Source organism: Manacus candei, unplaced genomic scaffold, assembly GCF_025592945.1.
Source record: "Manacus candei isolate 608988 ecotype Guabito, Panama unplaced genomic scaffold, ASM2559294v1 h1tg000035l, whole genome shotgun sequence".
Classification (NCBI taxonomy): domain Eukaryota; kingdom Metazoa; phylum Chordata; class Aves; order Passeriformes; family Pipridae; genus Manacus; species Manacus candei.
The window spans coordinates 3,183,526-3,205,000 of record NW_026138083.1 but is presented as its reverse complement, the minus strand read 5'-3'; positions in this window follow the sequence as shown (position 1 = coordinate 3,205,000).

The following is a 21,475-nucleotide window of genomic DNA, read 5'->3' as shown; positions in this document are numbered from 1 at the left end:
AAGCCTGACCCCCGGCATGGGAATAATACTTCCCAAGGCCATGCTTTGGGTACCACTGAAGGCATTACCCTGTTTAAACCAGGCCAAATGCAGGAAAAGAGAGGTTTATTAAAGAAAAGAAAAATGGTCTGGTATTCAACTGGATACAAATGGAGTGGCTTTGTTAATTTAAACGGTGCAAAGCAGCTCTGTGGAGTCTGCAAAAGGTTGAGCCCAAATATACCTGTGAGTGCTCATCCTCCAGCAACTGGAATGCAGCCATGAAGAGGTCATGGGAATAGCATGGGTTTGGCTGGTGTTTTTTACTTTAGCATTCCCCTTGGTCGATAGGAGGTAAATTGCTCTTCAGGGGGTAGCACAGAATTGCAAAAAAAACTCCCCCCCCCAAAAAATCTCAAACCAGTTACCCTATCCAAACTGAGCTTGGATAATGAGGCATCAGGAAGGGAAAAACCCTGTGAAGAATCTGTCAGCCTTGTAAAATAGGAGTAAACAAGGGTGTTCAGTGGCACTTGCAGTGAGCTGCTGGGAACGGGGTCCAGCTCTGGTGGTCCTGGCCAGGCCCCCTGGGGAGCTGGTGGCAGGAACCATGGCAGTGGCAAAGCTACGGAGAGAGCAGAGACCCTGCTCTCTCCCTGCAGCTCTTCGAGTGCCGTGTGTTTGCCAGGGTTGGTGCCAAGTGCTGCGTGGTTGGGGTTGTTTTATTTTTTTTTTTTTTTTTGGTGTTTCTGTGTGCCTTCCTGCTGAGAGGTGGCTCTTTTGACATGTTGTTATAGTGATGGAAGGAGCATGGATACACATTCCTCCGCTCTGCGCGCGAGACATATGGGAGCCAGATTGTACCTGTCACAAGTTGCCAACCTGAATTTCTGGGGTATAAGGGGACACGTTCCCAAGGGAATTTCCACTTGACGTTCTTGATTGCTTTGGCTAATATTTGTTTTGTGACCTTTCCATTAGCAGATATGGCGCACGGTGCTCGGCGCTGCTCTGGGAAGCGGGCGCGTCCGGCTCGCACCAGTTCTGTGGGAGGTTCACCATGGAATTGCACTGGCAGCTCCATGCTCTGGACCCATTGCAGGGGAAAATTTCACTCTCCAACTCGGTGCAGGAAATTCGGTGTCGCTTTAGGAAGTGTTTCCCACCTGAAGTGTGGCTGTTGGGACCACCCCGATGTGGAGCATCCGTAGGCAGGGTGCAGAGCAGAGTTGGTTCAGATTCCCTTGGTTGTTCCATCTTGGCCACAGGACTGTGCTGCTTTGTTGGGGCATGTACAGGACATGCCATTCCAACCTGGCTTCCTTGGAGGAATGGGGCAAACCCTTGTTGCTGACCCCTTTCTCAGGGTTCCCATCGTGCGAGTGTGTGCCTGTTGTGTAGACTGTTAGATCTGTCTGCTCCTGAAAAGGCTTTCATTTGAAAATTGATTTCAATTTTATTGGAATAATCAGTATTGTTTTAGAAAAATCAATATATCATCAGCCTGAAGCAATTTGAAGGGGTTTTCAGTTTACTGAATTAAAAAAAAAAAAAATTATAAAAAAATCTTTGGGTTTTGTTCCTGATTGATAGAAGCGTTTTTAACTGTCAGAATTGCCAAATCTGAAAAACAAAAGCTATAGCTCTGGCCCTGGGAAGGGAAAGGCAGGTGCTGGGCTGAAGGTTGAGCATTTCACCTCCTGCATAGGGGATGTCTCTCATTGCCCCTTGGTGAGAAAGAGCGGAGCCTGGGCCCTCTGCCCACCCCTTGCAGATGTTCTCCTGGCCTTGAGGTAACAACCCTGCACACATGATGTTTATGGCAGGTTCATTTTTGTGTGTGGGTCTGGAGAGAGAACTCAACTCATCTCGCCTCCATCCCTGCCCGGCATTGTGCTCCTGATAGTTGTTAATGCTGCCTTAGTCTGGGATTGAACTTGTGCCTTGAACTTGTGGATAATGAGCTCAAGAAAATGTTGCCTTATGAATCCGTACGTTTTAGTTCGAATTCTACTTTATCTAGATGATGGAGGGAGGAAAATTCATGTTACTGTGTGAACTTAGTTGCTCCTATAACTCAAAAACTGGGATGATCTTTCTGACCTAACCCTGACTGTGCTGACTGGAAAGACCCTGGAGTTCTTGGACCAAGTTTTTGGGGAAAACTGGGGGCTGGACATCATGTTCTCTACCACGTCTCTAGGACTGTGGTGCTGCTGAATCAGGGGAAAAAATGAAAGCTTTCCAAATTGCAAACCATTCCTCCTGTGGCCATGGCATTCTGGGGTGCAGGAGGGGACACTCAGGACCTTAATTATCTGTATATGCAGCAGAAAAGGAGCCATGAATGGAAAGGCTGTAATCTGGGAACCAGTAAACAAAAGAGCTGCACCTAGGGGTGGTTTGTTCTGGAAAGATTTTCCTCTTGGACCATACTGCCAGCTGCATGTGGGTGGTGTTTGCTGTTTATCAAGTCTTGACCTGTATCACGGAATGGTCCCGAGAAGACCCTTGGCACAGGACTTGGAGAGACCAGCTTGTGTCCAGGCTTCACGGAATGTTTAAAAAATAAATTAAAAAAAAAACACAACAGGGGTGAGAGGGTGGCCAAAACCTGCCCTGGGCTGAAAATCTCCACTTGTGTGTTTTGGTTTGGGAAGAGGCAGCAGAGGAAGGGAGTAGGCGAACGTTCAGGAAGCGTTACCAAAACCAGCCCCCACAAGCAGATTTCATCCTATCGTTTATCAAAGTTTTATGAGCATCTGGTCTTGGCCCCAAAATCTATTCATTTGAGGGATTTTTATTTATTTATTTTTTTTTAAATCTATCTGAATTTGACTACAATCAGAATCTGCTGTAATTATTTCCCCTCCCATTGATTTTACCCGGGCTGGCTTTGCACAGGCAGATCCGTGTGGACCTGGGCTCCAGGCTGGCTCCGTGTGCGGCACATAAACCACATGTGATGTGGAGTGGCTGTTCACAGATTTTTATTTCCCGAGGGAGAATTTATTCAGGAGCGTCTCTGTTACTTAAAAGCACTTTCTCATCCTTTCAAAGCCAGAGCAAACTGCCGTGCGAGGGCTTCGCAGCATCGAACAGACTGGGGAGGAAAAGGACAGGGAGAGGTGGGAATGGGCAAGAAAAGCCAGTTTTGTGTTATTTCTCCACAAAACAGGAGACCTCAGGCAGGTTTAAGTTAGGCAGGGCTCTATTTCGTTGCCATATGTCACAGGAAGAAATCCTAGGGGTTGGGATTTTGGTATTTTCAGGGGCTTTTTTTCCCCTTCCTGCCTGGAGCAATCCCTCAAGGCTTCCCTTGGTTCTCCAGCCTCATCTCATCAACATCCACATGCACACTGCCACATGCATTCACACACAGCTTAAGGAAAACCAGATAAGTTTCACATTTTACAATTTAATTCTTTTGAAATCACAGACTGGCTTAGCAGTATCAGGTCCTTGGGCATCAGTTTCCATCTTCCCGTGATTTAACGCTCCTTCCTGAGCAAACCCCAGCAAAAGTTGTATAAATATTTGGATGAACTTCTAGACAAAAGCTCCCATCAGTTGCTGAAGAAGATCTTTTTGTTTGTTGACTGCTGATTGTTTTCTTGGACACATGAAGAAGTGATAGGTTTGTGCCATGACTTCTGTGCAGTGATAATTTTTGTCCATCCAGAAAAATCCTTGTTTCTGGGATGCAATCCATGGCAAAGTTCAACCCTACTTGACCTGTGGGTGATTTCAAATAGTGTCTTAAGATTTGTCTTTAAAAAGGAAAGGAGAAAAGGGAAGAGAAGGAAATAAAATAAAAAGGGTGTGAGTAGGTCAGTCCTATGTTATATTCAACTTTTAATTTCAAGATGCATTTGCAAAATTCTGCCAGGACTGCAAACCCTGGAGGTTTTGAAGCTATTTGGGAGTTTTGGGAAGGCTTTTTGATCTGAGGTAGCCAGATATCCTGAGATGTTACTCACAGATAGGGCTCACAGTGAGCTGGTTTGGCAGGTGGGTTTGCTCAGTTTGAGGAATTTTATCCCTAAAATTAACATGGAATGAGCATCTTATTTCACATTTATGCAGCTTCAAAGCCATTTGTGTTGTTAGCAAATTATTTTTATTTACTTATTTGTTTTTCTTTTAGCATGTTCAGTAACACACTCCCTCCTGCACTTCTAGAGGGAGGTGAATAGAGTCCTAAATACTGGGCCTTTCCTAAAATTCTGCTGTAACACCCAGAACTTCAGGCTATTTTAGAAATCCTAAGACCACAGTTAAATTTCCTAAGAAAGGGCCTTGAGTGCGGGGACATCAGAGAGAGGGAGTTCACTTGGTTGGCTGTGTTTTTATGTTATTTAACGTATTTAATATGTCATTTACATATCCCATTGAAACTTCTGCTGCCTTCTGCCTTGCGTGAGTGCTGAGGAGGTACCATGTTTCAGTGTTACACCTTGCCCCTGAGTATTTATGTGGCAGTCTCCCTCCTCCAGAAAAGATGATGGATCCCTGAAACCTCACCACTAAAATGCGTGGGGTGTGCAAGGGAGGGAAGGAGAAGAAGAAAAAAAAAAGAGTTTCTAGCTAAAAATATCCAATGTTAAACATTCAGGTTGGCCAAATAGCAGATAAATAAATATCTTAAATATTTTCCAGGTCTAATTGTTCCTGTATTTAGTCTGGGATCTGCTTTAGTGAACAAAAGTGAAAACAAATAAAGTAGATGATAAGCATAAATAGCTGGATTCTGCTAGAAATATTTAGAGTTTCTGCACTGCAGGAACCACGCATGGGTTTGTTTTTTACTGGCTCCAGTCTTTTTGTCTGAACATTTATACATTTCCTGGGCCTGGTAAGTACAGCCAAACTGCTCCATGATTCCCTGAGTGCAAACAGCCCAGAATGTGAGCAGAGGTAGGAAGGGAGAAGCAGGCATTCCAAATCCTTTTCCTAGTCCAACCTGTATGTTCTGTGGGATGGATCTACTCACCTTCAGGAGCAACGTAAAAAATAGAGAGCTGACAAAATGGGCATTTAGGAGGTATGAAAAAAAATCTTGGGGGGAAAAAAACCCTAGGACTAAAGGTCTAGTTGAATAAAAATGGGAATGGCCATCTCAGAAAAACACCCATCTTTAAATTTTACAGATTCAGCACTTTTCATTCCAGAAGAAATTATGCAAATTTGAATTTAATAACACATTTAAAAAAAAAAGGGCAATTAATGCTGGCATTTTTATATTCCCACTGATTGACCCCAAATGCTGCTCAGACAATTGTGCTCTGTGGTGGCATCCATAGTCTGGGACAGAGAATAAATACGGCTTGGAGCAAGCCAAGCCCTGCCAGGGGAATGGCACTGGAAATGCTGAACCCTTTGGGGTCATTCTGACCATCTGAATATTTCTGATGAAGTTTAAACAGGCCCAGAAGAAAATAACTCAGTTTCCTGAGTAGAAATGTGAATATTCCCAGACAAAAAAAATCAATACTTTTTCCTGGATAACTTAGGTTTTACAGCAACACCTTTTGGTGCTGGAAGAATTGGCTTGATTTAAAATTCCCGAGCAAGTCCCATGATAGTTTATGTGGAATTTTTGTAAGTGGAATCTCTTGCAGAAAAGTGTGACAAGGATAAGCTCTTCCCTTCCCTGTGAGGAAAAATAATGCTGTCCTAAAAGTCTGGGCAGCACTAGGAGGACAAGCTCTCAGTTTTCCTGTGAAAAAAAATTTTATTCCCCGTTTCATAGCTTGATTGCAAGCCAGTGAAAAGAAAGATGAATGTAAGGCTTTGATTAGGACTCTTAAAACTGATTATCCTTGATAATTTTGTCTCTCTTGAGCTCTATGGGAGGACAAGGTGCTGTCTTTAGGTTTTTATTTCACCTGCAAGGACCATAGGACTGGACTTTTCTGCCCAAAGGATCTTGGAAGAGCTGGAAAAGAGCCAGCTGGGTTGTTGAGTGTCTTTGAAAGACTTTAAGTCTGCGGTCCAAAGTGAAGCTGTGGAAAGAACACCGTTTTGGGAATAAGATGGGCTGGTGATACCTCGTGCATGTTGCAGCAGAGAGCCAAGATGGTTTTTGGATGTTGGTCTCAGTAAAAGTGTAACCATTCCCAGAGCAATCAGCACCAAATTAAAAAATGGCATCAGGAAAAATTATTACTTGAGGGTTTTTAGTGATTTTTTTAGTTTTAAGAATATAATTACTCAAGTCAACATCATTTGCTGAAGTGGGTAATTCTTTATTGGATTGTGGTTTGAATTGAATCTGCTCTTTTTCCATTCCTGTTGTGCAACCTTCCTGTAATTCCTAATTTGCTTTTCTAGACACTTTTCTTAGAACAAGTAGCAACCCAAATAGGTTTTTGGTGCTTTTAGTGTCTGTTTTTAGTAAAAATCCAGCACAGGGAGGAAGGGAAGGTCGAGTTGTCTTGTGCATCCCCCAAACCAGGTACATTTTATGACCGTGCAATGGCTTCCAATTGCTCAAAGTCATTTGCAGGTCTGCTGCTGTCACTGGGGTGTGTTGCCTGAAATTTTCCCACTGTTGCCATGTGTGTTGGTCAGCAGGAAGAGCCTGGGCATGGAGGACACCCTGGTAATTACACGGAGTCACTGTGGCCAAGTGTATGTGCCAAATGGCTGCACTGAGCCCCCCCTGAGCAGTGTTAAGTGAACTTGCCTGGCTACCGGAATGAAAATTGGGAATTCCTGCCAGCTCTGCTCAGGCTTAATTTCTCTCTTTTGCTGTATGACACCCCCCACCCTCAGGGAGATAGCGATGAGATGGTATAATCTCACAAAGTACAGTTCTCCCTAAAAAGGAGCTTAAGGGAGTGTACAGACCCAGGATCCAAAGGTGAAACCAACTCTTCCTGTGATTGCTGTGAACTTACCAAGTTCAAGGCACCTTTAGGCTAAATGTGAATATCACACATTGAATTACCTCGTCCTACAAAAAAGTAGTGTTCTATGTGGTCTAAACCCATCCTTTTTATCTATGAGAATGTCCTGATTGAGGTCAGTACAAATATGCTCCAACACCCAATTTTAGGTTTGTGCTCTCACATTCGATACTAAAATCAAAGGGGTAAAGGAAAGGATGACTATTTCCCATGGCTGAAGAGCAAAGTAAATGCATTAGCTTAATAATATTAGTTCTGAGATGCAGAGATAAGAGAGATGGGTGGGGAGCAGCAGTTCCCATCTGAGCCCTAATGGGGACTGTGGGAAAACTTCAGTGAGCAAAAACCCCAAGCGGGGTGAAAGTCATTGCAGCTGAAACCCATTACAGAGCCCAACTCAGGCCAAGTTCGTGGAGGTTTTGCAAACCTTTTGATGAACCTGGGCTGAGTTTTAACCTAATCTGGCCTGAGTTAGAGAGTCAGGTGGAAGTGCTCTTGTTTGGGCTGAGTTATACTGTGTGTTTGAACTCTGAGTGTGAAATTTAGGATGTGAGAAACTGATGCAGACCCAGAGAACTGAAGAAGATGTTTATGGAGCTTTGTAAAGCCAGGGAAGACCACTTGATTCTCCCTGTGTCGTTATTTTGTTGAATTTGATGTAATTCATGGTTACATTTAGAAGGGTTCAGCCAATTCTTGTTTATACCTTTTCTCAGAAGTTCTCATTTAAACACTGTTTCCATCACATTGCTGAGGGGGCGGATCCGAGTTAAACACTCAGAGTGACGATGAAATGAAACTGAGACGAAATAAACTTTGCAGGTTTTATAACTTCTTCAGTGAAGGAAGAGTATTTCTGCTGATTCAAACCTAGACAAGACAGCACAGAAACACAGAATGGTTTGGGTTAGATGGGACCTTAAAGATCATCTATTTCCAACCTCCATTGTTCCTGGCAATATAATATTCCTCTTAAGAACAGTGGAGCTTTGTGGGACAGCCTCTGTCCTAACTCTGGGCAGGACGAACACGTGTCCCACGGTGCTCCTTTCTCCTCTTTGGTGACATCCCTGCCTAGGTGCCTCTCTGGGCAAACATTTTCTGTGCAGTCCATCTTTTCCAAGCAGATGCTTCTGCACAGATAAAAAGCTAGCAAGCAACACCTATTACCCCTGGAGCTTGCACTGCTTTTATTATCTGGGCACGTTCCTACATGCCTTACACCTGCTGAGGTTGGCTGCTAAGGATGTGGGTGGTCTTTCCCTCCACCATCTTCAAGGAGAAAAAGGCAGCTTGTAGCAGGTCATCTGGTGGAGCAGGAAAACTTGGACCTGCCTGTTTAATTTCCCTCCCCTCAGGAAATAATACAACGTGGTCTCACAGCGAACCCCTGTCATTCACTGAAAAGTATCACATAAGGGAATATATGGTTAAAACCACAAGAAAAAGATGATTAAGGAAAAAAGACAACACAACTCTTGGGTCTGAGATATGTTCAAGTGTTCAGCCAGACTCTCAGCTGGTTTTGTTTAAGGGAATTTCTGCTGGATCCTGAGGAGCTCGGCCAGGTGATCCTGGCGGTGTGTGGATGTGGCTACTTGCACTCAGAATATGAAGTTGGCTTAATGTTTCTTAAAAAAAAATAAAATAGAAATTATTAAAAATATGTGCTGATTTTAGAAGAGCATGTCCCGTGAATGAAACGCTTTGCTTTAGGGTGATATGTTGTGACTTCTGAAAATTTGAAATACCTGTTATGGATCAGCTCTCACTTAGTGGGGACTGTATTTGTCAGGCAGTGATTGAAGTTGCAAATCAGTATTCTCCAAGCCTGGAATTTCCAATGGGGAGGCAGATAGCTGCAAAAACATCAGTTTTAAGAATAAAATAAAATGAAACAAGCAGTAATAATAAAAAAAAAAGTACTTGACAGGCAAATTTGGTGTTACACATTCTGCATTTCTTTTCAGTCTTTCAAACTTTCTGAACACTATAATTTGTTTCTAGTGTTAGCATCAGTATCATCAGAGATGTTGGACTCTATTAGCTCAGCTGTCTAAGGGATGTCTTTTTAAAAAGGAAGAGAGTAGAGAGGGAAAAAAACCCCACCACCCCACCAACAAGTTCAACCACTTGAATTTAAGCATAATCACTTTTCTTACCATGTCTCTCATTTGCAATCAAGGCAAAGACAGCAGGAGAAATCTCAGTCAACTGCTCGCTTGCCCCAAGACAGGCAGAGGTTTTGCATTACTTGTGGTTTATCTGAGGTTGCTCTTTTGAGGCAGGAATGTCGCATGGAATGACTTGTGCCACAGCAGGGACTGAGATTTGGGGTAAACAAAACCTGTCATTTTATGCAGCGGCTCAAAAACTCCTCTCGGTGGATGTTTCTTTCTACCCGTCATTTTTTTTTCCCAGGGTAGGGGTGTAGGGGTCCCTCTCTCCAAATTTGTCACTGATAGTGGCTTATTCAGTCAAGAACAGAGGAGATGTAGGATGAAAGGTGTGGGGAGAAATAGGTGATCACCAGTTAGATGAAGGAGAAGGTGTGGGCTCTCCTGGTCGAGGGACTATACTGGAATAGGGGAAATTGAGGTAGATCTTAGATTCTGTGTGATCTCCCTTCCTCAGGCAGGGATATAACCTTTCTCATGTGAGTTATTTATTTGAAATGATTTATCAATTAATTCTGTTGCTGAATTAATAAGTAGTTCAGTTTTGTGTATGTAGTCAAGGCAAAATACAAGTTGTCTTCAAAGCTGGATGGGACATGTGGTATTTTTCTGTTGGGTTGGAGGAATATAACTCTTTCAGACTGGTTTCCATGGCCAACATGGAAACTAAATCATGGAGTATTAACTTTCTGTGAGCATCCCTCACATTCACATTTTTTGGTGTAATCCTGATTGTACTTTCTTGTATAGGAATAATCAAGGGAAACAAGCAGTGAAGGTGACACAAAGTCAGCCCAGACTTATGGGCATGAAAATTTCAGTGAATGTTCCTAGAGATATTTGCAGGGTGTCAGCAGCTTCACTCATGTCTGTGGTTAGTATTTCAAAAAAAGTGTTTTATGCAGAACATGGGACAGAGAAATTTTTAAATGTTAGGATTCCAACTCTTTTTTTCTAGGTTTTAGGGCATTTGCCACTCAATTCATGTATCAGCAATTATGTTCTCATGAAAGCCTGTATATAAAATGAACATGACAGAGGAAAAGGGTGGCTCTTTCCCACTGCTAGTTCTCTACTAGCAAAAGAAAAAAAAATCCTGTGTAAATCTCTCCAGTGCTACTAATGTGATTGACTGAACTATGTGCTACATACTGAGGGGTATTAAGATCCATGGGTGAACCTTGAAGGAAATGAAAATCACTTGTGTGGTCTCTGCTTTCTCTTGATTATGTGCAGTTTGGTGACTCTGAGGTGTTTTTGGGGCAGGGTCTTGGAGACCCAGCATCTACTGGATCCAGGGGATTGTGGAAGATGGAACACGGTGTGAGAGACAAGAGTCTGTCATGATTGAGCCACAAGTGATGGAAATGTGCTGTAGGCTAATTTGTTCCTGGTGGAAGTATTACAGGATTTAGGATGGATATAAGTCAGAATGAATGGTTTGCTGGAGGAAAGTGCGTGGGATGAGACTGGATTTAGTCAAGTAGGGAGGGACAGAGGGTCTTTGGAGTTTGTTTACATTAGGAGGAAGACAGCAGGAGATGGGAGGTGTGTACATGGAGGTGATTGCCCTGGGCAACATTGAATGATTTTCCCAAAGTGGTTGATGTTTTGCTGGCTTGCTTGTGGATATGAAGCCAGATCTTTACATGTTTTCAGAAGCACATGTGTTATAAACATATGCAGAAAGCAACGTTTTGTCCCCAAGGTGAGAAACACAAGCAGCCCCAAACTGATCGTGTTCCACGGGCTTTAGTGACTTTGCCACCTTCAACCTTGGAAAAGTTTTTTCTGATGCACTTGGAAGCTTTCCCTCCAGTTCCTTTACCTTTTGCCGTGACCTTTCTTTCTCAGTTGAAGATTTAAATTGCATTTTTAAATAGTGAAAGGCAGAACCTCCAGAGGAATAGGCTCCAATGGGAGCTTGTGTTTTCTGCCCATCTTGGGGTGTGTGGCAGCGCTGGCCTTCTCTGCTCAACAGTCTGGGGGCTCATTTGTGCAGAGGGTCATTCAGATTTCAGTTCTCTCTGCCTGACTCAGATTAGGACTGTTTTTCATAATAGCCCCTCCAAAGAAATATGCTATCTGGAGAACCTCTGCCAAATATCTTAATGGCACTTGAGGCTTGGGCTAGTTAGTGGCACCAAGTGAAACAAAAGCAACTCTCCCTGACAATAGCAGGAACCAGTCCCATTGTGAGTGAAAATCATTTTCAAACATGAAAATACACCAGCTGGGTCAAGTAATGCTTATGAAAAATTCTCAGGTGTTACTTTGATATGCTCTTCGAAGGAACTTTAATTTAATGGGACTCAGTTGAAAAGAACCAATCAAGGAACAGTGGAAAAGCTGAATGCCCAACATAAATACCTGCAATTCCACCCAAACAATGCCATTGTTGGGCTGTAATCAGGAGAGGACTTTCAAACAATGCCTGGAGGCGTCCCTTGCCAGTCGGTTCAGGTAATGTGCTCCGGATGACTAATGCCTTGCATGGATCTGGGTACACAGATTGCTGTTTACTAATCTCTTGCTTTCTTATTCGTCCTCAAAGGACTGCTCAAAGCAGCACCCCAACACCGGGCACTTTTCACAATAAGCAAATGTTCAGCTTGTGATACAAGTTGTGGGATGCAGAATTCAACTTTGCTGTAGCTGTGGTTCGCTTGAATGATCTTGACCTGATCTTGAAGGGTTTGAAAGGCTAATCCATTCATTCCTATTCCAGACATACACAGATTAGGCTTCTGTTGAAACAACTTGCACTTTTGAAAATAGCAACAAAACTGCAATCGGCTTTGCGTGTGTCTTAAATTTCCAGCCTGGCGAATGATACTGGCCTTTGTGCCCTTCCTTTGCTGCCTTCCCCGAGGAGCACAACTGTGCTGGTCAGCCACAAGACACTCTCTTCAGCTGGTAAATTCAGTAGCTGGATGTTTCAGGCATGGCTGCTTCTTGACTTCTGATTTGGGTACACTGTATGGTTTCAGTATGAGGTGAGCTGACGAGTTGTCCTGTGTGTGGGTTTCAAGTGCAGTTTATCTTGGCTCAAAATTTACTTCATTTTGCAGATTTTGAAACAAGTCTCTAAAAAAAAAAAAAAAGAAAAAAAGAAAAGAAAAAAGAAAAATAAAAGCCTGGTGGCTTTGAAAAAGTCGCTTCTCGTTTCTGCTTTCACTGTATTAAGTGATAACAGAAATGTTTTACAGCTGGATCATGCACTGGTGCAAAAGGAAACATGCTGGGGCATCTGGTCTTGTATCCCTCCATGTACATCTATGCAGATATACCCACCATCCCCATGCATATGTGTCTGTGGACATGTGCACCCAGTTCTGGCTGCCTGTACTCCGCTGATGAGCTCTGATGAAGGGGTTGTTAATTTTCATGTTGGTCTGTGGATGCGTCTCCTGTGCTGTGAGCTGAAGGTAATGGTGTGCTGGGGAGCTGTGCACAGCCCACACGTGTGGGTGTCTGTTTGTTTATGCTTGTTACCAACCGTGAAGGTCAGAGCCTTGGTAGGGTGGTACCTGAACTTCACTTAGACTTGGAAAGCTAAAACTACAGTCGTCCCAAGGAACTGGAGCTGGATGGGGTGGTCTGGCGAGTGTCCATACGTAAGTGAGAGCAGGTGTCAACCCCCGTGTGCACCTGCCAGTGTACACACATGTGCAACCATTTATGTACATATAGAATCATCATATGTGCATGTCCATGAAATGCCAGTCATAGATTCACAGAATGTTTTTGGGTTGGAAGGGACCTTAAACATCGTCTAAAAAACCACCTTAAACCACTGGACAGTTCCCTTGTGTAACACAGTGCTGCATAAATCTGTCCTGTGGCCCCCAGCTTGTCCAGCTTGTCCACCTTGCAACTGATTTCCTTTGAGACTCGTTCCTTACATGCAACAAAATTATTATCCCACACGCATAGTGAAGACTTTGGTATATTTTTTAGGGTATATTTTTTTTCTCTGTGAGCGTGGGCTTCTCTTCAGTGCGTCTGGGGCTTTGTAAGCAAGTTTGCCTTGCGCAGTCAGTAGATCAGTAGATCTGTTGGAAAGCGATTTCGGCCCCAAAGTTGTGGTAGATTTGCATGGACTATTGGCCAGCCCCCTTTCAAAGGAGGGACGCGAATAAGTACCTGCCTCTGAATTGCTGGCAAAAGTGGGGTTTTTTGACGCGTTTCTGCTGTTGCTCCACCGTCACTGATGCTGCAGGCTTGACCTGCGTGGGTGCCCTTGCCCAGGCTGGGATGTCTTAGGGCTGCGAGTGGGGGAATTCTCCGCCGAGCCGGGAGATGCGACGGGCATTACAAAGGGTAATTCCTCGCTGCATATTTACAGCCCGCACGGCAGCGTCTTGCCGGGCAGGCGGCCGATGTGGGCTGCATAATGAATGAGCGCCTTCCCCGCCGCCCGGCGAGCCGCCGGGGCGTTCGAACCATACGTCTTGACTTAAGACTATAGCGGCGCGACCCTTCACGTGGGCTGCGTTACACTGACAAAGAAAAGGGCTCTTTTTTTTTTTTGCATTGTCTCTGCCAGGCTGACCTTTAGAGTGTTTACTTTTCAATCAGCTTAGAGCGGGCGAGCTTGAACTCCCCCCGGCGTGAGCAAGTTCAGCGTCGGGAGCGCTCTCGCCCAAACATTTGCCAAGATAACGCCGGAGTGACAAATAAACACGGGGTTGTTTTTACAGGTGTAAAATCAACAGATCAAATGCTGACCCCGGCCGCGGTGGTGAAGCCGGCCCGAGTTGTGTTTGAAGAATACCACTGCATCATTTACACTTGCAAACCCTTTGTAATCTTAATCTCTTTGTGGCTTTTATGTTATACTGGCCCCCCAAGGTTAAAGAAAGAGATTTAGACCTTAAACACAAATCCAGCCTTCAAGCTCTGGAATTATCTTTGCCTTTAAATGCAACTGATCAATGCCCATTTCTTTTGAAAATAAAACCCTTTTGAACCTTGAAAGCCTTCCACTGTTGAGCTATGTCTGAGTGCCACATGGGGAAATGGGCAGAAAAAAAGCCCATTTTTCCCTTAGTGCTTGCATTAGAGGTCCTAAAGTTCAGTCCAACGCAATCAATTTAATTGGCGCTAGCTCTAGTGACAAATTATACTGGTTTACACTCAAGTGTAGCACAGATTCCTCAAACGCTGGGAAAGAAGGGAGATACACTTCTTGGTCTCTACTTAAAGAGGGCAACAGTATTGGAAAAGGAGCACATTTAATTTATCACTGTCAGAGCAGGTGCAAAGTTTAATTCTAACTAAAAGCATTAAACAATTAACCCAGACAGTCAGGCCCTTTGGAAAACGCTCAGTTGCAGGGAACACATGGACCAGATTACCAATGGAAAAAAGTCGTGGCTCCTCTTTTATTTAAATGAGTATCTCCTACCACTTTAAAAAAAAAAAAAAAGAAAGAAAAGGGAAAGATGGAAAGAAAAAGGGAAAGAACTTTATAGCCTTCTGAAAACTACTGAATAAAATCCAGGATAAGAAACTCCACCAGAGTGGCAGCAAATAGCTGTCTTTTAAGTAACTCATTGATCTTTGATACTCTATGAATTAGGGAATCTATAGTTTATAACCTGCTGATACCAGCTTCTGTAATACGTGTGCACATGCTTTTCAAAGTGCCTGGTTACTATTTTCTTTTGCAAGGTGATGTGCTCCTTAGGCTGGATTTTATCCCTTTGGCATGCTGAAGAAACGCAAGGGCTCTTTGCAAACTGGGAATGGCTTGTCCAGAGGCATTTGCAACCTGTGGTTTTGATTTCACATAGGAGATTCCCCCAAATTAAGGTCCCGTTGGAAGAAGGCGGTAAACCCATCCTTTAATCCTTCCTTCATTAGCAACGTGAGGTCCCACAGCCATAGCAGATATTGGTGCTGCCTTGAATTTAGACAATGTTTTGGTAGATAAAAATAGTGTCGGATAAGGGGCAGAGTGTGGTACAGGTGCTGCAGAATTTGGGGCTAAACCCCACATTGTGCAGAGTCACTCTCTCAGACAGTGAGTTTGAGTTAGTTTTGAATCCGTGGGTTATGCATTTATAGTAAAATCCATCTTTCCGTGTTTTAAAAACAGGAACCTTCCAAAAGACCATGGTCAGGTCTTCTGTCCAAAAGAAGTTCCTGTGTATTCTGTAGAAGTGAACTCTACTGAGGAGTTTACAAGGGAAGAGCCTGAATCCTTCCACAAGGTCTCTGGGCATCCTCACTGTCTTCTCAAAGTGGGTGAAAATTCCTGTCATTTCTCCTGTGTTTTGTGTTGGTCTAAATTTGAATAACCTAGGCAATTTAGAAGTCTGTCCTTTCTTCCTGAGCCTTTATAAAATATGTGTCTGCAGAGGATAAATCGCTTCATTATATTCCATTATTTTGTGGATAACGTGCTGGTGATATCGAAACAATGAGAATAATAATATTGTTCCCACTCCAGTGCCATCAACAGATTCCCTCCTTCCCACCATCATTTCAGCATCATTACCATGTCTCATTGCTTAGACCTCAGGTAGCCAATTTTGAAGCAATTCATCCTCGCAAGAAATGCCAAATGCCCATGTCAGGCGTTCAGGCTGCATTTTTCAAACTCCCAGGTACAAATCCATGCATGCTGAAGGGTTTGGATACTTATGATATTGTGCAACTAGAGCCAATGTGCTCCACATGTATTAGAAATGTGACTTTTTTTCCTTATTTTCTCAGACCTGCCAGGCATGCTATTGAGCAAAGGCTCAATTTCAGACATGCACGAACAGTGTGAGTGGCTTGAAATTAGGTGGGATCTTTGCTTACGTATCTGTGAATGGGAATTTAGCTCTGCAATTTACAGAGACCTTCTCCCAGAGACCTGGAGCAGCACAGGAATGAGGTGCATGTGATTTTGGTGGACTTTGTGGCTCCTGCTACGTGTCTGTCTTTGTCCCTCATCCCTCTGGGCTTTGGTGAAGTGTGGGTGAGACTGGAGCCACTCTGGGAATGGGTATATCCCACACCAGTAGCTTTTGAGGGTGCAGCAGTGGCTGGGGGCTCCTGGGAGAAGGAAGCAGAAGGAAACACTAGAGCAACATTGCCGAGATATTTTCCTATCCCTTCCCTTCTTTCTTCCAGAGATTTTAAAACTGTTTTTATCCCTTAAAGTATAAACCATTTATTACAAATACCAACATGAATTTCCTTGCAGCAGGATAAACACTCAGCTGTTCCACTTATTGGAGTGCTGCAACACAAACAAAGCCAGACCCAACGATTTCTGCAGCGAATTCCTTCCTCTGGTGGGGAGCAGTATTTTCTGCTTGTTGTAATCAAGCTGGTGTTTATGCCTGCATCCCAACAACGCCATCTGAATGACAGGATCCCACACGTACTTTTATACAGAGGAGAGATAAGGAGCTGGGAGGCAGAGGGGGGAATACAAATGATCCGCTCGATAAATGGCACCGGCTTTTCTTTGTGTGGTTGGGGTTGTACAGGTGAGAGGCAAGGCAAAAAAGCCCTGGCTGTGTCCTCGTGCAAACCATGGAACTTTAGGTCTTGCCTGCTTCAGCATCACCAAGGTCCTGGTTGGACCAGAATGAGTCTGGTGGGGCTTTCCCCGGTGAAAAGGTGACAAAAATGCATTATTTTATATCACTCTTCTGTGTTGGCCTTTCTAGGGTTTGTTTTCAAGGTTTTCCTTTCAGTCCCGAGTTTGAGCAACAGTTACAATTATAAACTTGGAGTTGTTTTCAGTCACGGGGCTCCAGGAGCTGTGACTTTTAAGGAAAACGTCCAATTTCCAAGCCTTAGATTCAAATTGTGAGAGCTGGTACAATCCAGTACCAAAATTGATGCTTATTGCTTCCTTCCTTTGCTTCTCCCAGTGTCTGAAAACAAGATGAGAGAGCTGATAATTCTATTTCAAAGTTAGCATCAAGATGCCAACAAGAAGGTTCTCCAACTCCCATCACTGCTGGAGTATGGAACATAATGTAGCCCATAGGCACTCATGCCCTACAGTAGCTCTGTACTTGTTACCTCTTATTTCAGTGAAAAAGGGCCTGGATTTGCTCTCACTTACACCACTGGAAGCTTTGTTACATATTATAACCCTGAAGTATAAATGTCTACAGCTTTTGACTCTTTCAGTCATAACAAAATGGTCGTAGCCAACTAATTTGGCCCAGCGTGAAAGTTAACAATTCAATAATAGTAAAAATATTTTCACTATCTTTAAGTTGCATTGTAACATATAAGTTGTGTTTAGTAAACTGGGAAAAAACCCCAAACCAACACCTTAAATTGTATCAAAATGAAAGGTGTTGAGTATATCCCAGTAAAATATTTTGAGGAGATCAAATCCAAACACCTTTTATTTTTTTTAATTAGTCTCTCTGCATTCTCTCAAACTCGGTCTCATAAGGAAATTTAATGTGGAAATCTGGAATTTCCCTTGCAGTAGGAATCCTTTACTGCTGTCGTGAGACAAGGGGGGTTCTTCTCTTCGGCCACATAGTTGTACAATCCCTTTTTTTGGTGTTTTGTGCCATTATTCTTGATGTTAGCAGGAGGCAATGAACTTCTCAGGCTTAATTTTGCGCTTTGTCTTTTACCATATGCAGCCTTTTACATTAGTTTTACGTGGATTGTTTTGCTGGTGGTTGAATTGTCTGCTGCTATGGGAATGAGGGAACATGGGTGCAAACCCTCTGTGGTGGGTTATGCATCCACTTGAGGAGCATTTTCACATCTGCAGCCGGGGCTGGTGCCCCTCGATGCTCCCACACTGGACGGAGCTGAGGACTCATTTCAAGGTGTTGTTGAAAGCATGTGGATGTTGGCAATATGGAAAATGCACATGAAAACCTGTTGCTGGTATTTCCCCCTCGCTCTTTTCATTTTTCCTTGTCCAAGGCCTAATCAGCAGGCAGCCGGGGTCAGTGAGAGGGCTTTCACCGCCTGTGGTGGGTTTTGCATCCTGTGCAGGTGATGGGATGATGAGAAATGTTCTCCTGCTCTTGCTGTTCGCAGTCTGGGGAAGATCTCAACAGCATACTTCAGTAGGGAGCAGTTCAGGGGTGTGGGTAGAGGTGCTGAGGGGGGAAGGATGGATACAATTAGGCAGCTAAACTTAGAGCTGCAACAGAAATGAGAACTTTTCAGTGAAGTGCAGGCACTGTGAGGCCCCGGCTCAGGCTGTTTCCCCAGAACATGTGGGTTTGTCTTAACAAAGCACATTATGCATCTTTGTAAAATCACAGAATGGTTTGAGTTGGAAGGGACCATAAAGATCATCCAGTTCCAACCCTCTGCCATGGTCAGGGACACTAGACCAGGTTGCTCAAAGCCCCATCCAGCTGGGCCTTGAAATTAGTGAATAAAGTTATGTCCAAGAAACATGGTCCTCCTTGAGATGGTAAACACAGCAGGGGAAAAGGCTGAGAAGTCTTCCATAAAATAGAATAATAATTAAAAAAAAACCTTTTTCCTAAATCTGTGAAGAGAGCAGCAGAGGATGAACCGGTTGGTGTTAAATGTGTGGTGCTCCCCCTAAGATTCAGCCCATTCAGGCTGAGAGTTGAGAAAATATTTAAGCGTGTTCTAAAGCATGTCTTAAACTTGAGTAGCATTTGAATTTGTATGTACAGTAAAGCAGATGCTTCTGAGTCTCTGTTAAAATGAATATTACCAGGAGAAGTGGGGTCAGGCCCTACTCTGCCTGCCCCACGGTAGCCAAGCAGGTTTCCTTATGGAATCCTGGCGCAAGCCTACCTGGATTTACCTTCCTGAGGAAATACTTCACAGGGCAGTCAGGAGGGCAAAATTCATCCCTGCTTCAACTGATGCCAAACCTGGATGTATCCCTGGCCTTTTGTTTAAAGTCTCTGTTTGGATTCTGTGAAGAACCAGGAGTGAGAAGTAAAAGCTCCCCGTAACAGCAAGCGTGCTAATTCTGGCAAAGTGTGGAAGGGGTTTTGTTGATACGCTCTTTAAAAGCATGATCTGTTTTCTGCTGCTAGTTAAAGAGGGTAGTGGCAGTCTTTAGTGGCTGTGTCAATGTAGCCCATGTTATTATGTACAGATGTGCCAGCTGCAAGTAGGCATTATCTCTTTGATAGTGCTAAGCACTTTACAGTGGGTCAGAGAAGTGCAGCTCTCAACCAATAGATCTAATTGCAATCCTTTTATGTTCTCTATGATTGCAGGTTTCTCCAGCACTATAAACAAATAGTAATCAACTAAACCTGTTACCTCTGAGCAGCAATGTCACGATATGAAATATTAACTGTTCCAAATACAGTAATGATGGTTTAAAACTGTATTTGTTCTTGAAGGTAAAAAATAAGGGGAAAAAACCCAGGAGCGCCAGCACTGGCAGCATGAAGAGCCCTCTGGCTCTCTTTCATCTAATGAAAAACTGTGTCTGTATACGACATGTTTTATGTGGTCAAATACAGTGTAAATATTGTGTACATCTTTTGCTATTGCAACAGCACATTAACAGCAGCACAAATAATCTCTGCCTCCGAATCTACATTTTTTTGAGTCACTGTTACGATAATACAAGACAAACTTGCAGTTTCTCACCTGAAGAAATACTAGATATGGGCCTCGAATGCGCAGCTGATGAGACAGAGTAGAGCTGAAAGTGAAGGGCCTGGTTTTCCCTGATCTCAGGAAAATTTTTGTGGAAGACCTTTCTGTGTTTGCTGGGGTTTTGGAGAGGGTGAAGGGAGGAGTTATTTGTGGAGCAGCCTTTCTAAGGGCTTAAACTGAGATGTGTCTACTCATGTATTTCGTGCTTGTGGCAAGTTGGACAATTTCAGGTTTTGGCCAACTCTGGAAACAGGGACCTGATCGTACCCATACTGTTGAGCTCTCTTGACCTGCAAAGACCAGGCTGGTGCTGGCTGGTGATAATTCCCTACTGGTCCAACGCCAGAGGGTACCAGAATTAATTGAATAATTTTTTGTTTTGTGTAGATGGTTGAGTTTGAGGGCCTGTGCGTCTGCACAATTTAATTTACTGGTGTGGTTATGGACATGGGTTCAGGGAGGTGATGGTACTTGGATGCACAAGAGGTGTCCATGGGCTAGACATCAGCTCCTCAGATACTGAAGGAGCCCCTGGAAACAGCCTGAGCATCCTGAAGCATCAAAATGGGACTTTCCACATAAATTGATCATGAAGTAGAGTTTATGAAATTTTTCATGCTTCGGGATTTAATCAACTCTGATCGATGCAGCTCTAATGCAAGGTGAACTTGTTGATCTCTTCCACTGGAGGGTAAAAAAGCCCAAAGAAAAGCTGGGACCATACGTGCGGGGTGTGTTTCTGCTTCCTCTCATGCTGATGCAAAGCAAAGTAATTAGCTGAACGCTGGGGGCTGCTCATTGTGACTCATTTAGAGGCATAAATAACCCAACCAATGCCTTCCCATCCCCACCTGCATTTGTCTGTGCCCCTCTTTTGTCCCAGGGGCATCCCAGGCTGACCCCCCCCCACCCCCCCCAGTGCCCGGCCGAAGGGGGTCACTGTTAGGCTGGGCTTTGTGGCTTCCCTGTGCCCCCAGCTCCCGCTCACCCGGGGAGTGAGAGATGGAGACTGGGAATTAAAATGTCTTTAAAAAGAAAATAAGCTTTTGTATCAGCCAGCTGGCGAAAGGATAAAGGACTGCGCTCACAAGATGCAATCAAAATTCAACAGTGTTTTATTAAACATGTAATATTATCAAACTAAACAAAAGAGCCCTCAATGGCTGGGAATACAATGAGATACCATTTATTTTATTTTATTTTTTTTTTTCCCATGGTGTCATTCATACGAAAGTATCATTGAACATTCGGCTCCCAGTTACGAGCTGCACATGCAAATGCCAGCACACGTGGTGGGCTCCACAGCAGAACGCAACGGGTCCTGCATGCAGGTAGTTCACAGATCATTACATTTCTTTTCTGGGTAACTCCTGCTAATGCACAAGGAGAGTAGGCAGCTTACAGAATTGACCAGCCAGAGCGACCAAGTTTAACTGTCTGATGAGGACCTTGGTCTGTAAACAGTTTATTAGGTTTATTCCTCCAAGCCGGCCACGTTTGCAGGCTCCTGCCCTGGTGCCTCCCTGTGCAAGGGCTGCAAATCAGCAGCTGGTTTTGCTCTTTATGTTGATTTTTATATTTTACTCTCCGTATTATAGCACCTAATAAAAGTTGGTCGATAACAGATAAAATGCTGCGAACAAAACTGAACAAAACATTTAGATACCCCTCTCCTCTACTTCCATATTTAATTTTGCTCCAGTAAAAAGAAATAGACCCAGTGCAAAGTCTTGGAACTTGGATCAGGTTGAGGTTTTGTGGGCTCAACATTGCTTGTATCTGACAGGTTTTGGAGGCTCCTGTGACGTGGGAGAG